The 13,901-nt window shown below is 43.2% G+C and overlaps 1 protein-coding gene across 1 annotated transcript in view; it reads left to right on the plus strand.

The window, feature by feature from the left end:
* The first annotated feature begins 264 nt into the window (after positions 1-264).
* Positions 265-13,901, plus strand: part of TSPAN14 (tetraspanin 14) — a 72,074-nt gene continuing 58,437 nt past the window's right edge. Inside the window, exon 1 of the mRNA XM_035023033.1 lies at positions 265-340. The gene's annotated coding sequence lies outside the window, so the exon portion shown is untranslated. The remainder of the gene's footprint in view (positions 341-13,901) is intronic.

Consider the following 13,901-nt stretch of genomic DNA (forward strand, 5'->3'; position numbering starts at 1 on the left):
TTTCTCATTGGCTGAGTTGCAAGGAGTTGTCAATTTCTTGTAGGAGATGCAATATACGTATTTTCCTGTTGGAGCCTGAAATTGATGATTCTTTGCTGTTGTGGATTTTGTTATTGACCATTTTTCCTGTAGTTGAGTGGTATGGCTCTCCCTTCTAGCTTGCCCAGTCTACTTAAATGAAGTTTCTTTTTATTAATTTTCACAGTCTTATGAATACTGGAGGAAGAACATTCCAGGCAGAGGAAGCAGCAACAACATACAAAGGCCCAGAGGTGGAGATGAGATTGTTATGTCCAAGGGACAATAAGAAAGCAAGAGCAACATGAGTGAAGAAGGAAAGGTAGGAGATGAGATCAGAAGGTGGGGAGATGGTAGAAATGCATGCCAGGTTGTTCTGGCAAGTCATGGTGAGAACTTCTGAATTTTACTAAAAGAGATGGGAATCCATTGGAGGGTTTTGAGAAGAGGAGTAAAATGATCTGATTTATATTATCCTGACTGCTTTGAGACAATGATTGTAGAGGATCAAAGTTCCACCAGGGAGACCACTTAGGATGCTGTTGCACAAATCCAGGCGAGATAATGGTGGAACCAGGTGGTACCAGTAGAGGGGTGAGAAACTGCCAGATGCCAGGTATGTTTGAAGGCAGAGCTAAGAGGATTTCATGAACAACTGGATGCGGGATGAAAGAGAAAGTCAAGGATGACTCCAAGATCTGGGGCCGAGCAACTAACTGCACATGAATTTTCAGTAGAGGGGACAGAAGATGATAAGCTGGAGGAAAGGCTTTCGTGTGCTACAACAGTTACAGTGAATGGACCAGAGATGTAAGTACCAACTTGGGATGCATCCAAACAGCGCTAGGGTGGAAAACAAGCTTCCAAATGGTACATTCAATAGGATGCAATTTTCATAAATTTTTAAGACACATACAACAAACAGTATTGTTTAGAACTCCATATATACATAGTGAAGTGTAAAAACATGTATGGGATGATAAACGATGTGCAGCCAGGGTTGAGCACCATCTGGTTGCTTTACACTTTAAAAAATCCTATTGCTCAGGACAGATCCTAGAATGTCTGGGGATGGACCCAGGTGTCATTTTTTTTAAGCTCTCTGGGGATTCCACTATGGAGGCAAGGTGGAAAACCACTGCCTTAAATTGAGAAATGACTGAAATCTGAGAAGCACACGGAATTTTCCCTTTTTATGTCTAAGCCTTGGACAGATTATGTTTTATTTATTTTATTTTATTTTTTTGTTTTAAAGTTTGTTTATTTAAGTAATCTTTACACTCAACGTGGGGCTCAAATTCATGACCCTGAGATCAAGAGTCGCATGCTCCTCCAACTGAGCCAGCTAGGCGCCCCTGGGCAGAGTACCTGTTTTAGAGTTAGGCAAGAGACACCCATGTCCTGATTTCCATGTTGTTCAGCCGGGAAACATGAAGAAACTCTCCCACGAGGCAGCCAAACTCAGCCTGTGATCTTCTGACATCCAGTGGACTCTTTGGAGAAATGGCTGATTGCAGGCTTGGGGCAGAAAGTGTACAAGAGAAGCCTAGACCATCTTGTACCAAATGTGAATCAAGCTCTCAAAGACCATCAAAGGCTTGTAAGAAAAGACTCAGGATCCACTGGAAGGAGGTTCTTTCTTGCTAAAGGTGGGGCAGTTTGAGTATCGTAATTATGATGGATTAAAACATGTCAGATATGTTTAAAACCATAAGTTCATAATGATCCTTAAAAAAAAATTTTTTTGGATGATGGATCAGTTCATTTTATTATTTTTTATTTTTTTAAAGATTTTATTTACTTATTTGACAGAGAGACAAGAGAGAGAGCACAAGTAGGGAGAGCGGCAGGCAGAGAGAGAGGGAGAAGCAGGCTCTCCCCTGAGCAGGGAGCCGGATGTGGGGCTCGATCCCAGGATGCTGGGATCATGACCTGAGCCGAAGGCAGCGGCTTAACCGACTGAGCCACCCAGGCGCCCCGAAATCAGTTCATTTTAAAACCCAGGGGAAGGGCACCTGGGTGGCTCAGTCATTAAGCATCTGCCTTCGGCTCAGGTCATGGTCCCAGGGTCCTAGGATCGAGCCCCGCGTCGGGCTCCCTGCTTGGCAGGAAGCCTGCTTCTCCCTCTCCTACTCCCCCTGCTTGTGTTCCCTCTCTCGCTGTCTCTCTCTCTCTCTCTGTCAAATAAATAAAATATTAAAAAATAAAATAAATAAATAAAAATAAAACCCGGGGGAAAAAAAGAGGTAAGCATTTAACCTGCCCTTCTTGCTTCAAAGTAACCGAAGATTTGATGAGAAAAGTTTCTCCTTATAGAAGTACTCCCTCAGGGCTGGTCTGGCCATAATTAGAAATGGTGTGGGAGAGGCCAAACCCCTGGAAATGCCTCGCTGGCTCTGTCTATAGGGCAGCTGCCTGCAGAGCTTTCCCACCAGCAGATGAGGCCTCTACCAGCATTGTTCATCCAGCAAGACGTGCTGGTCTGCTTCCTACTCTAAATGTTCCCTAACACAGATCAAATCAGTTAAAATCTTGATCCTACCCCCTCACTTCATGGAAGGAAGTTCTGTGGAGTTCTGACCCAATGCTGGTCAGGAATAGCTTTTTGATAGAGAGAAAAGAGCTCTAACTAAGCTTCCAGAACTGGACCACCAATTTGCCATGAAACCTTGGGCTGGCCTCTTCCTTCTCTAGGCCCCTTTCTCCATCTGTACCATGTAGCCACAGGCCCTACAGGTTCATCAGGACCAAACCTACAGCCCAGATCTCTGTGTTGTTGTTCCGTCCTCCATTGGATCAATGGATTGGACATTCCAGGAAAGCAGGGAAATGTTCACTTTGGTTTCCCCAGCAGCCAGGACAGAGCCTGGCACTCAATAAATAATAGAGCTTGGATGGCATGACAACCATAAGCAAAGTCAACAGACCAACAAACTATTGGGAAAAAACCATTTAACTGGAGCCTAACCTGATGCAGTTTTATCAGATCCTAACTGACCCAAGGAAAGAGAAATACATTAGTCCTCCTTATCTGTGGAGTTTCTGCAGTTTCAGTTACCCATGGAAACAGATGATCCTCTGGAAGCAGATGATCCTTCTTCCAACCTATCATCAGATAGTCAACAGTAACCCACTGCTACATCACATGCCTATGTCAGTGACTTTACTTCATCTATTGTATAGGCATTTTATCATCCCACATCATCACAAGAAGAAAGATGAGTACAGTGCAATAAGATATTTTGAAAGAAAGAGACCACATTTGGGGCACCTGGGTGGCTCAGATGGTTAAGCGTCTGCCTTTGGCTCAGGTCATGATCCCAGGGTCCTGGGATCGAGCCCCGCATCGGGCTCCCTGCTAGGAAGGGAGCCTGCTTCTCCTTCTGCCTCTGCCTCTCTCTCATGAATAAATAAAAAAACATTAAAAAAAAAAAAAGACCACATTCATATAACTTATTAGAGTATGGTGTTATAATCATTCTATTTTATTATTAGTTATTATTAATCTCTTATTGTGCCTGATTTATAAATTGAACTTTATCATAAGTATGTATGTACAGGAAGAAACAGCATATATAGAGTTCAGTACTATCCATGGTTTCAGATATCCACTGGGGGTCTTGGAACATATTCCCTGCAAATAAGGAGGGAGTACCATATCTAACTCCAGCAGGCTTTCACTTTCCACGTAGGAGAAGGGAAACGCCTAACCACAACCCACTGTGGCCATCCTGTGCCATTTATGGGGGTTGGTGAGAGTTGGGGTGCACTAAGAAGCACATGTGAAGTTCTCAGTCCAGAGCCACAGGCTCAATAAGAGACTCACATTTCATCATGGGACTATAGAATATGGTCCCCTGCCAACACACACATATTACTAAATTTTGTCAGCATATTACTAAAGGATTGCTACAGCAATTCCTTCTACCCACTGCATCCTGTCCAGCCCTTTTACCAAGAAAAAAATTACAAGGTATACTAAATGGCCAAAGTCCAAGTTTGAAGAGATAAAATGAGCATCAGGATCAGACTTAGATATGGTAGGGATGTTAGAATTAGAAGATTGAGAATTTAAAACAATTACGATAAATATGCTAAGGGCTCCAATGGAGAAAGTAGACAACATGCAAGAACAGACAATGTAAGCCGAGAAATGGAAATTTATGAAAGTATAAAAAAGAAAAACTAGAGGTAAAAGACACTGTAATAGAAATGAAGAATGCCTCTGATAGCTTACTTGCAGACTGGACACAGCTGAGGAAAGAATCTCTGAGCTTGAGGATGTCTCAAGAGAAACTTTCCAAACTGAAAAGCAAAGAAAAGAGACTGAAAATAATGGAACAGAATATCCAAGAACTGTGGGACAACTAAAAATGAGGTATAACAATAGGCATAATGAGAAAGTATACAAGGAGGAGAAGAGAGACATAAGATAACTATTTGAAACTATAATGACTGCGAATTTCCCCCAAATTAATGCCAGATACCAAACCACAGAATCAAGAAACCCAAGGAACACCAAGCAGGAAGAATGGCAAATAAAAAACAAAAACAAAAAACACATAAACAATAACAACAAAAACCCTACACCTATGTACATCTTATTAAAATTGCAAAACATCAAAAGTAAAGGAAAAAAACTTGAAAAATCAGAGGAAAAATACCTTACCTATCAAAGAACAAAGGTAAGAATTACACCTGACTTCTCTTCAGAAACCTTGCAAGCAAGAAGAGAGTAGAGTGTAATTTTTCAAGTGTTGGGATGGAAAAATACCACCAACCTAAAATTCTGTATCCTGTGAAATTATCCTTTGAAAATGAAGGAGAAATAAAGACTTTCTAAGACAAACATAAATTGAGGGACTTTTTGCAAGTATATCCGCTTTAGAGAGAAAGAAAATGATATAGATCAGAAACTCAGATCTACATAAAGGAAAATAGAGCATCAGAGGAATGAGTGAAGGTAAAATAAAAATATTTTTCTTATTCTTAATTGATCTAACATAGGTTTGTTCAAAACAATAGTAACAGTACATTCAATTATATATGCTTATATCTATGCTTATGTGTAAGTAAAATGAATGACAGCAATGATGCAGTGGATGGGATGGAGGAATTGGGATTTTGTCATTATAAGGTACTCACAGTGCTCATGAAGTAGTGTAATTTGAAAGTGGACTTGTATTAGTTGCAAATGTATATTTCAAACTCTAGGGCAATCACTGAAAAAAGTAAAAAAGAAAGAATAACTGATACACTAGGAAAGAGAAAATGGAATCATAAAATGATCAGTTAAAACCACAAAAGACAAAACAAGTGGAAGACAAAAATAGAAACAATAACCAAAAAAGCAACAAATATGATCGATATTAATCCAACTATATCAATAACCACTTTATATTTTTAAGATTTTATTTATTTGAGAGAGAGAGTGCGCGTGTGCACACGAGCAGGGGGCAGAGCAGAGGGGGAGGAAGAGGGTGAGAATCTCAAGTGGACTCTGTGCTGATTGTGGAGTTCAATGCAGGGCTCGATCCCACCACCCTGAGATCATGATCTGAGCCGAAACCAAGAGTTGGATGCCCAAATGACTGAGCCACCCAGCACCCCTATCAATAACCACTTTAAATGCAATGGTCAAAATACACCAAGAATAGGGACGCCTGGGTGGCTCAGTCGGTTAAGCGTCTGCCTTCGGCTCAGGTCATGATCCCAGGGTCCTGGGATCGAGTCCCGCATCGGGCTCCCTGCTCTGTGGGGAGCCTGCTTCTCCCTCTGCCTCTGCCTCTCTATCTCTCATGAATAAATAAATAAAATCTTTAAAAAAAAAATACACCAAGAATAGAGATTGTCACAGTGGATGAAAAGACAAGACCTGACCGTATGTTATCCATAAGAGATGCACTTGAAATATAAAGACACAGATACTTTAAAAGTAAATAGAGGGAGAAAGATATACCATGCTAACATGAATCCAAAGAAAACAAAAGTAGCTGTATTAATTTCAGACAGAGCAGACTGCAGAGCAAGGAAAGTTACCGGGATAAAGACAGGTATTACATATGATACAGGCATTCTTCTCCAAGAAGAGAAAACAGTCCTAATGTGTATGTGTCTAAGAAGAGATCAAAATATATGAGGCAAACATTGATAAAACCACAGGAGGAACAGATGAATCCACTATTATAGTTGGAGACTTCAACACCTGTGTATGAGAAACAGAAGCGGCAGGCAGAAAATCAGTAAGGACATAATTGAACTCAACAATAATCATCAGTCAACTGGATATCATGAGCATCTATAGACTGCTTCATCAAAGAGCAGCAAATACACATTCTCCCCCAGCTCACATGGAGCATTCACCAAGATAGGTCACAGTCTGGGGCATAAAACACAACTTCATAAATCTGAAAGAACAGAAATTATACAATGTCTGCTCTCAGACCACAGTGGAATTAAACTAGAAATCAATAACAGAAATAGCTGGAAATCTCACAATACTTGGAGATTAAACAACACACTTCTAAATAACATATGGGCCAACGAAGAAACCTGAAGGGAAATATGAAAATATTTTTAGTTGAGTGAAAGTGAAAATGCAACTTATCAAAATTTGTGGGATGCAGTGAAGGCAGTGATTAGAGGAAATTTATAGCATTGACTGCATATATTAGAAAAGAAGAAAGATGTAAAATCAATTAATCTGAGCTTCTACCTTAGGAAACTAGGGGAAAAAAAGAGCAAATTAAACCCAAAGTAAGTGAGAAAAGAAATAAAAATTAGAGTAGAAATCAAGGAAATTGAAAACAGAAAATGAATAGAGAAAATTAACTAAACCAACAAGTTGATTCTTTGAAAAGATCACTAAAATTAGAAAAGAGAGAGGACACAAATTACTATCATCAGAAATGAAAGAATGGATATCAATATAGTCCCCTTGGACATTAAGAGGATAAAAAGGAATATTATGAGTATCTCTATACCCACAAATGTGATAACCTACATGAAATGAACAATTTCCACATAAGTTATAATCTGCCAACACTCATACAAGAAGAAATAGACAATTTGAATAGGCCTATATCTACTGCAGAAACTGAGTTGATAATAACAGAAAGGACAAATTTCAGATGGGTTCATTGGTGAATTTCTACCAAATATTTATAGAAGAAATTATATCAGTTCTCTACAATCTCTTTCAGTAGATAGAACTAGCGTGAATACTTCCTAACTCATTCTATGAGGCCAGAATTCTCCTAATACCAAAACCAGACAAATACATTACAAGAAAAGTAATGTCGAATATTTCTCATAAACATAAATGCAAAAATGCTAAAAAAATTAGCAAATTAAATACAACAGTGTATACCAAGAATTATACACCACAAACAAGTGGGATTTATCATGGGTGTATAAAGCGGTTCAACATTCAAAAATCAATTCATGTAATCCATCATAATAGGCTAAAGGAAAAAAACATGATCATATCAATAGAGAAAAAGCATTTTACAAAATCTAAAACTCACTCATCATAGAAACCCTCAAAAAAAAAAAAAGAAAAAGAAACCTTCAGTAAATAGGCATAAAGGGGAACTGTGATAAAAAAAATCTATTAAAAAAAACCCCACACAAACGATTATGTCATCTGCTCTCTATTCTGTTCCACTTGTCTATATGCCTGTTTTTTTATGCCAGTACTATCCTATTTTGGTTATTATAACTCTGTAATATAGCTTGAAATCAGGAAGTGTGATCCTCCAACTTTGTTCTTTTTCCTTAGGATTGCTTTGGCTATTTGGGGTGTTCCGTGGTTCCATACAAATTTTAGGATAGTTTTATCTATATCTATAAAAAATGCCATTAGAGTTTTGATAGGGATTGCAATGAACCTGTAGATTGTTTTGGGTAGCATGGACATTTTCACAATATTAATTCATGGGATATCTTTCCATTCATTTGTGTCTTCTTCAATCTGTCATCAGTGTCTTATAGTTTTCAGTGTACAGGCCTTTTGCCTCCTTGGTTAAATTTATTCCTAAATATTTTATTGTTTTTTGATGGTACTGTAAATGGTATTGTTTTCTTTTTTCTATTATCATCCTTTTATTTCTGAGAAGTTCATAATAATGGTCCTCTTATTCATGACTTTAATAATCTGAGCCTTTTTTTCCCTTTTCTGCATGATATTGTATCCTGTGACATTACTGAATTCATTTATTAGTTCCTAGTAGTTTTTAGTGGAGTCTTTCTGGGTTCTTATGTCATCTGCAGAGATAATTTTACTTCTTCCTTTCTGATCTGGATGCTTTTTATTCCTTTTTCTTGACTAATTGCTATGGCTAGGACTTCCAGGACTATGTTGAATAGAAATGGTGAGAGTGGGTGAGTCTTGTCTTGTTCCTGATCTTAGAGGAAAGGCCTTTAACTTTACACCACTGAGTATAATATTAGTGGCGAGCTTGTCATATATGGCCTTTATTATGTTGAGGAATGGTCCTTCTACACCTAATTTGTTGAGAGTTTTTATCATGAAAGGATGTTGAATTTTGACAAATGCTAAACATCCTTCTTTCCATTAATATATAACCTGGAAGGGAGCATCTAACTGGCTCAGTCAGAGGAGATGCAACTCTTGATCTTGGGGTCGTGAGTTCAAGCCCCATGTTGGGTACAGAGATTACTTAAATACATAAAACCTAAAAAAAAAAAAAAAAAGATCTAACCTGGAAGAGGTGCACATCACTTTTGCTTACATCCCATTAACCAGGCAGGACTCAGGGCTGCACTTAACTGCAAGGGTGACTGGGAAATGTAGTCTTTCTTAAGGATGGCTCTATATCTGTTAAACATTGGTGACTCTATCCCTAAAACAAAGAAAACGGAATGGATTTGAGGGTTCAACCAGCAGTGTCTGCCATAACATATTGATGGGAAAAGACTTGGAAATCGGGTAACAGCATTTGTCTCTAGGAACAGGGTACTGGTGGCTGGGGATACAGATGGGGGGAAAATGTCCTTTTTAAACTCTAATTTGTTCCATGTGAATGCACTGACTAATTAAACATTTTTAACAAAGTACTGAAAAATTTTAACAAAGTACTGAAAGAGCACACACTACCTTATGGGCTTAGTAAATCTCAACAGCTGGTTCACTGACCAGAAGTTTCTGTGCCCTCGCCCTCACCCCCTCAAAGAGCGTTATAGATGTGGTGTGAAACTCAGGCCACAGCAAACTACAAAATTTATTTGGTTTGAGGAGCTGGGGAAGCCCCGTTGGCCTGCATAGGCAGAGGCCTGAAGAGAAATGCAAATTCAGACAAACATGTGGGAGAGCTGCTCTTGCGGAGCCAGTAGACCTAGTTGGCACCAAGTCTTCCTTGTACCCTTCCTGACTGTGCTAGGCTTGCTTGGGGGAGAGAAGGCCAATTCTGCTGCCAAGCCCTTCCTCAGCACTGCTCATGCACGGAGGGAGGAGGAGACCAGCACCCTTTGGGCTGGAGGGGTTGGGAAGCTGGGCCTGGAGACATGGCCAGCTCCTAGCGTAGGTGGTGCTGCTTGCCCTTTGAAGCAAGGAGTTTCTGAACCTTCTGCCAGGCAGAGGTCTCAGCTGCCTTTATCTGACTCTCATCTCCTCTTCAGGCTTCATGGCTCAACCATGGAGCAGACTTCAGGCCTGCTGAAGTCTGAGGGCGGGGCCACCACCAGCAGTGAACCCCTCAACCTAGTGCACGGCCAAGCTCCTCCCACTGGTCCCAGCTGAGCCAGATGGCACAGCACAGGACAGACACCCTCCCATCCCCCAGTGCACAGACAGTACAGGTCCTGCTCCCTTGACTGGCTCCCAGCACCCCATGTGGCTCCCCACAGCCGTTCTTTAAAGCCCAAGGGGCTCTGTGCACAAAGAGAAACACATCTAGCTCTACACCTTGTCTAATGTGCAATGGAGGAAAATGGAAACAGTTAGCATTTCTTTACATATTTACATTTGGGCATACCTCAGAGATACTGCGGGTTTGGTTCCAGACTGCCGCAGTAAAGCGAGTATCACAATAAAGCAAGTCAAGTGAATTTTCTGGTTTCCTGGTGCATATAAAAGTTATGTTTACACTGTAGTCTATTACTTACGTCTATGAAGGGTGCTACAGCGTTATGTCTAAACAAACCAGTGTACAGACCTTAATCAAAAAATACTTTATTGCTAAAGAACACTAACCATCATCTGAGCTTTCAGTGAGTTGTAATCTTTTTGCTGGTGGAGGGTTGAGGGCTGAGACTGATCAGAGAGGGGCAGCTGTGGCAACTTCTTAAAATAAGACGACAATGAAGTTTGTTACATTGATTGACTCTTCCTTCCTTTCGCTCGAACACTTGGAGGCCATTGTAGGGTTATTAATTGGCCTAATTTCAAGACTGTTGTATCTCAGGGAGTAGGGAGACATGAGGAGAGGGAGAGAGATGGGGGGGAATGGCCAGTGACTGGAGCAGTTAGGACGCACCCAACATTTATCAGTTGAGTGCTCTGTCTTGTATGGGCATGTTTCATGGTGCCCAAAACAATGACAATAGTAGCACCAAAGATCACTGATCACAGATCTGCATAACAAATACAATAATAATGAAAAACTGAAATATAATATGAGAATTACCCAATGTAACACAGAGACACAAGTGCACAAATACTGTTGGAAAAGTGGCACCGACAGACTTGCTCAATGCAGGGTGGCCGCAAACCTACCATTTGTAAAAAAATGCAGTATCTGCAAAGCCTCACAAAGCAAAGCACAAGACGAAGTATGCCTGTATTATTTCTACAACTAATAAATTGAATTTTTATGATTTTAACAAAGTAGATTTCCCCGAACACATAAACATTACATGTGATCAATTCCGCTCTTCCTAACTCTAATGATTCAGAGTCTCATAAATGTTTCAACCGCCTTTAAAAATCGACTAGTAAGAATACAGTCATCACAAAACCGGATCTGCATACTCAGACTGGTTACAAAATGCGAATGCCTGGATCTAAATTTGTTTATTATCTGTAGTCAGCAGCCCTAACAGCAGACAGGATAGACATGTGCCCATATGCCACGCATCACTGCCCTCTCCTGGGGATCTCAGAGAGCTGGCATGTTACACTTCCTGTGGGAGGCCCCTCACCAGATCCCTGTGTCACAAACCACCCGTCCTGGGCCCAGTGACCGGACCTGGGATGGGTCGTAGACTCTGAGTCAGGACCTCATGGGCTGGCTAGGCACCTACAAGACTGGCACAAAAGTTCTGCCCAAGAAAGGATATGGGTGGTGACAGCTGACCGAAGCAACCAGCAACTCACTTGGGGCACCTGAATGTGCCTCTCAGAGAAAAAAAGGGGGCGAAAGCCTAAGACTCACAGAGGCGGCAGTGGGCAGAAGCGAGGCAGGAGCCCTGGGGAAGGTGGGGACCAGCTTGGCCAGCAGCAGAAACAAAGCGAGACCCCAGTGTCAGAGTAGGAATGATGCTCTGGGAGTCGGTGACATGGATACACCTGTAGGCCTATTCTGAAGAGCCTGGCTAAGGGACTAACCTGAGGGGTTTTCTACTTCCCTGCATCTTCACACAGTCAAAGGGAATGGACGAAAGATGTTCTGAGCTGAGGTGATGGCATGTGTGGGAGGCCAGGCACATAGGAAACAGAAGTGGATCCAGCGACTCATGGCCAGGAAAGTGAGGGGAAGCAGGATGGGGTATGTGTGTGGGGGGGTGGCGGGGGGGAGGACATGAACTGTGAGGTCATTCCAAGGGAAGCCTGAACTGACCCCCTGGGGAGGCAGGGGCTGGGCTCATTCATCAGTTGTCTGGAAATGAGGAAAGGGGGCTTTGGTGAGCATTGGGCGAGGCAGCTTCCTCCTGCCAGGGGCAGTTCCCTCCTGAGCGATCAAATTCCAACACCTGATCCCGAAGGGTGGTGTGTGCGGCCACCATCACGCTGGAGGTGGCGGCCGGGTCAATGAGTGTGAGGGCAGCCTGTGGTCAGAGATGTGGTCACAGTGACCAGACCCGGTCAGTCTCTGTAGAACATTCAGTGAAAAGAACTAATGGTTTAGGGGAGGGGGCTGACAGGATCAGATTTTCATTCTAGACTGGGGCGGCAGCTCAGGAGAGAGAGCAAGACTGGCAATAAACGTGAGGTGTGGGACACAGGCGTGGCAGAGCCTGTGGAGGTGAGGGGGGCAGGGAGAAAGGGCTCAGTGCAGAGTCTGGGAAGAGCAGCAACACTTAAGGGGGGGATCAGGAGACTCCAAGGAGTTGGGTGTGCAATACGTGGTCTTCCCTCCTGGGTAAATCGCAGAGCCAAGAGGACGAAAGCTCCAGGAAGGAAGGCAACACCCACAGTGTCAGACAAGGACTGAGAAGCCCTCCTCCCCTCCTCCAACACACCCCCCCAGCAGGGGCTGGATAAACTCCTTTCAGCCAACTGCCCCTAGATGGCAGTGTGCGCACGTGGCAGGAACTGCCCAGCAAAAGTCCCCAGGGACAGCAAGTCTCTCCCATGGGACCAGCAAAAAGCTGAGGGACCGGGAGGCACCCACGATGCCTGCAGCATCCACCTATGTGCTGCTCTGCTTCCGCGGTGTGTGGGGGTGCCTCTCTCTCTCCTTCCTGGGGTGGGGGGGAGCGGTCCTATCAGGATTCCTCCCAGCAGGGCCTGAGCAGAGGTCCCAGGGATGCAACATCCCCCCAAATCCCTGTGTTCATGACTTCCCAGGGGCACAGTCTTGGGTGGAGGAATGGACATAAAGCTGATGGTTCTGGTTCTACCACTTAGGAGCTGCGTGACTCCCTGAGACTACTCTCCACATTTGTTTTATAAATGTATAGCTTTGTGAAGGTCAGTTCACATGACATTATTCCAGAAGCAACACTTTTTACACTGCCAGGTGACTTTCACTTTCTGTGTATGTCCCTTATTTCCAAGCTTCCAGGGACAGAGCTGGGGGTTGAGTGCAGGCAGTCCCATGGGTCTGTGTCTTAACCTCTCTGATCTGTCCCCTCCCTCTCATGTCTCATCTGGCCACATCTGGGGGCTTCCTCTCGGCAAAAACCATCTTCTCTCATTTGAAGTGATTACGGAAGGGGTGACTCACAGACGGGCAGGGCTGGAAGGGCCCGGGGAGGTCACCTCGCGAACAAGCTTCCCATTCAGGTCCCAGGTCCACCCTGTAGTGGTCATACGAAGGCTGCTTCAGCCCTCCTTCCCACATGCATTCCAGACGGGCTGAAGCGCAAAAAGGACCGAGCGGCAGCACCTGTGTGAGGAAAGCGAAACTTTCCCAGAAATCCCCACAGACACCTGCTGGTGTCTCCTTGGCCAAGTCGGGTCACATGGCAAGGCTTAGCTCCAAGGGAGGCTGGGAAGTGTAATTTTAAAAAACTAGGTTCCCAGGCCTGTTTGAAAGAAAGGAGAGGACAATGGATATTGAGAAAGCAGCCCATGAATGGTAGTTAAAACCAGAGGGGTAGAGGGAATTACCCTGGGACTGGGAGATGTGAAGGGAAAAAGACCAAGGCAGAATTCTGATGAACACAGACTTGGAGAAGATCAGGAAGAGAAAGAGGACGGTGACCAAGGAGACTGAAAGAGAAGCCACTGAGGTAGGAGGAGAGCCAGAAGCGTGGTGTGTGTACCAGTCAAGGGGGACGAACGTTTCAGGAAGGAAGGAGTGATCCCCAGCTTCCAGGACTGCATTGTGGAGCTCGGGCCGGCCTCGCCCTGCTTACCTTTAGACTTCTCCAACACCAAGTCCCGCTTCTGCTCAAGTTCCTTCCTTCCCTCTGCCCGGCCCCTGGCCTGTCCACAGACAAGTGCTGCAGCATGGAGCCCAGGAAAAGCAAAGACAGCA

The sequence above is a fragment of the Mirounga leonina genome, unplaced genomic scaffold (assembly GCF_011800145.1).
Source record: "Mirounga leonina isolate KUSES-001 unplaced genomic scaffold, KU_Mleo_1.0 Mir_114, whole genome shotgun sequence".
Lineage (NCBI taxonomy): Eukaryota > Metazoa > Chordata > Mammalia > Carnivora > Phocidae > Mirounga > Mirounga leonina.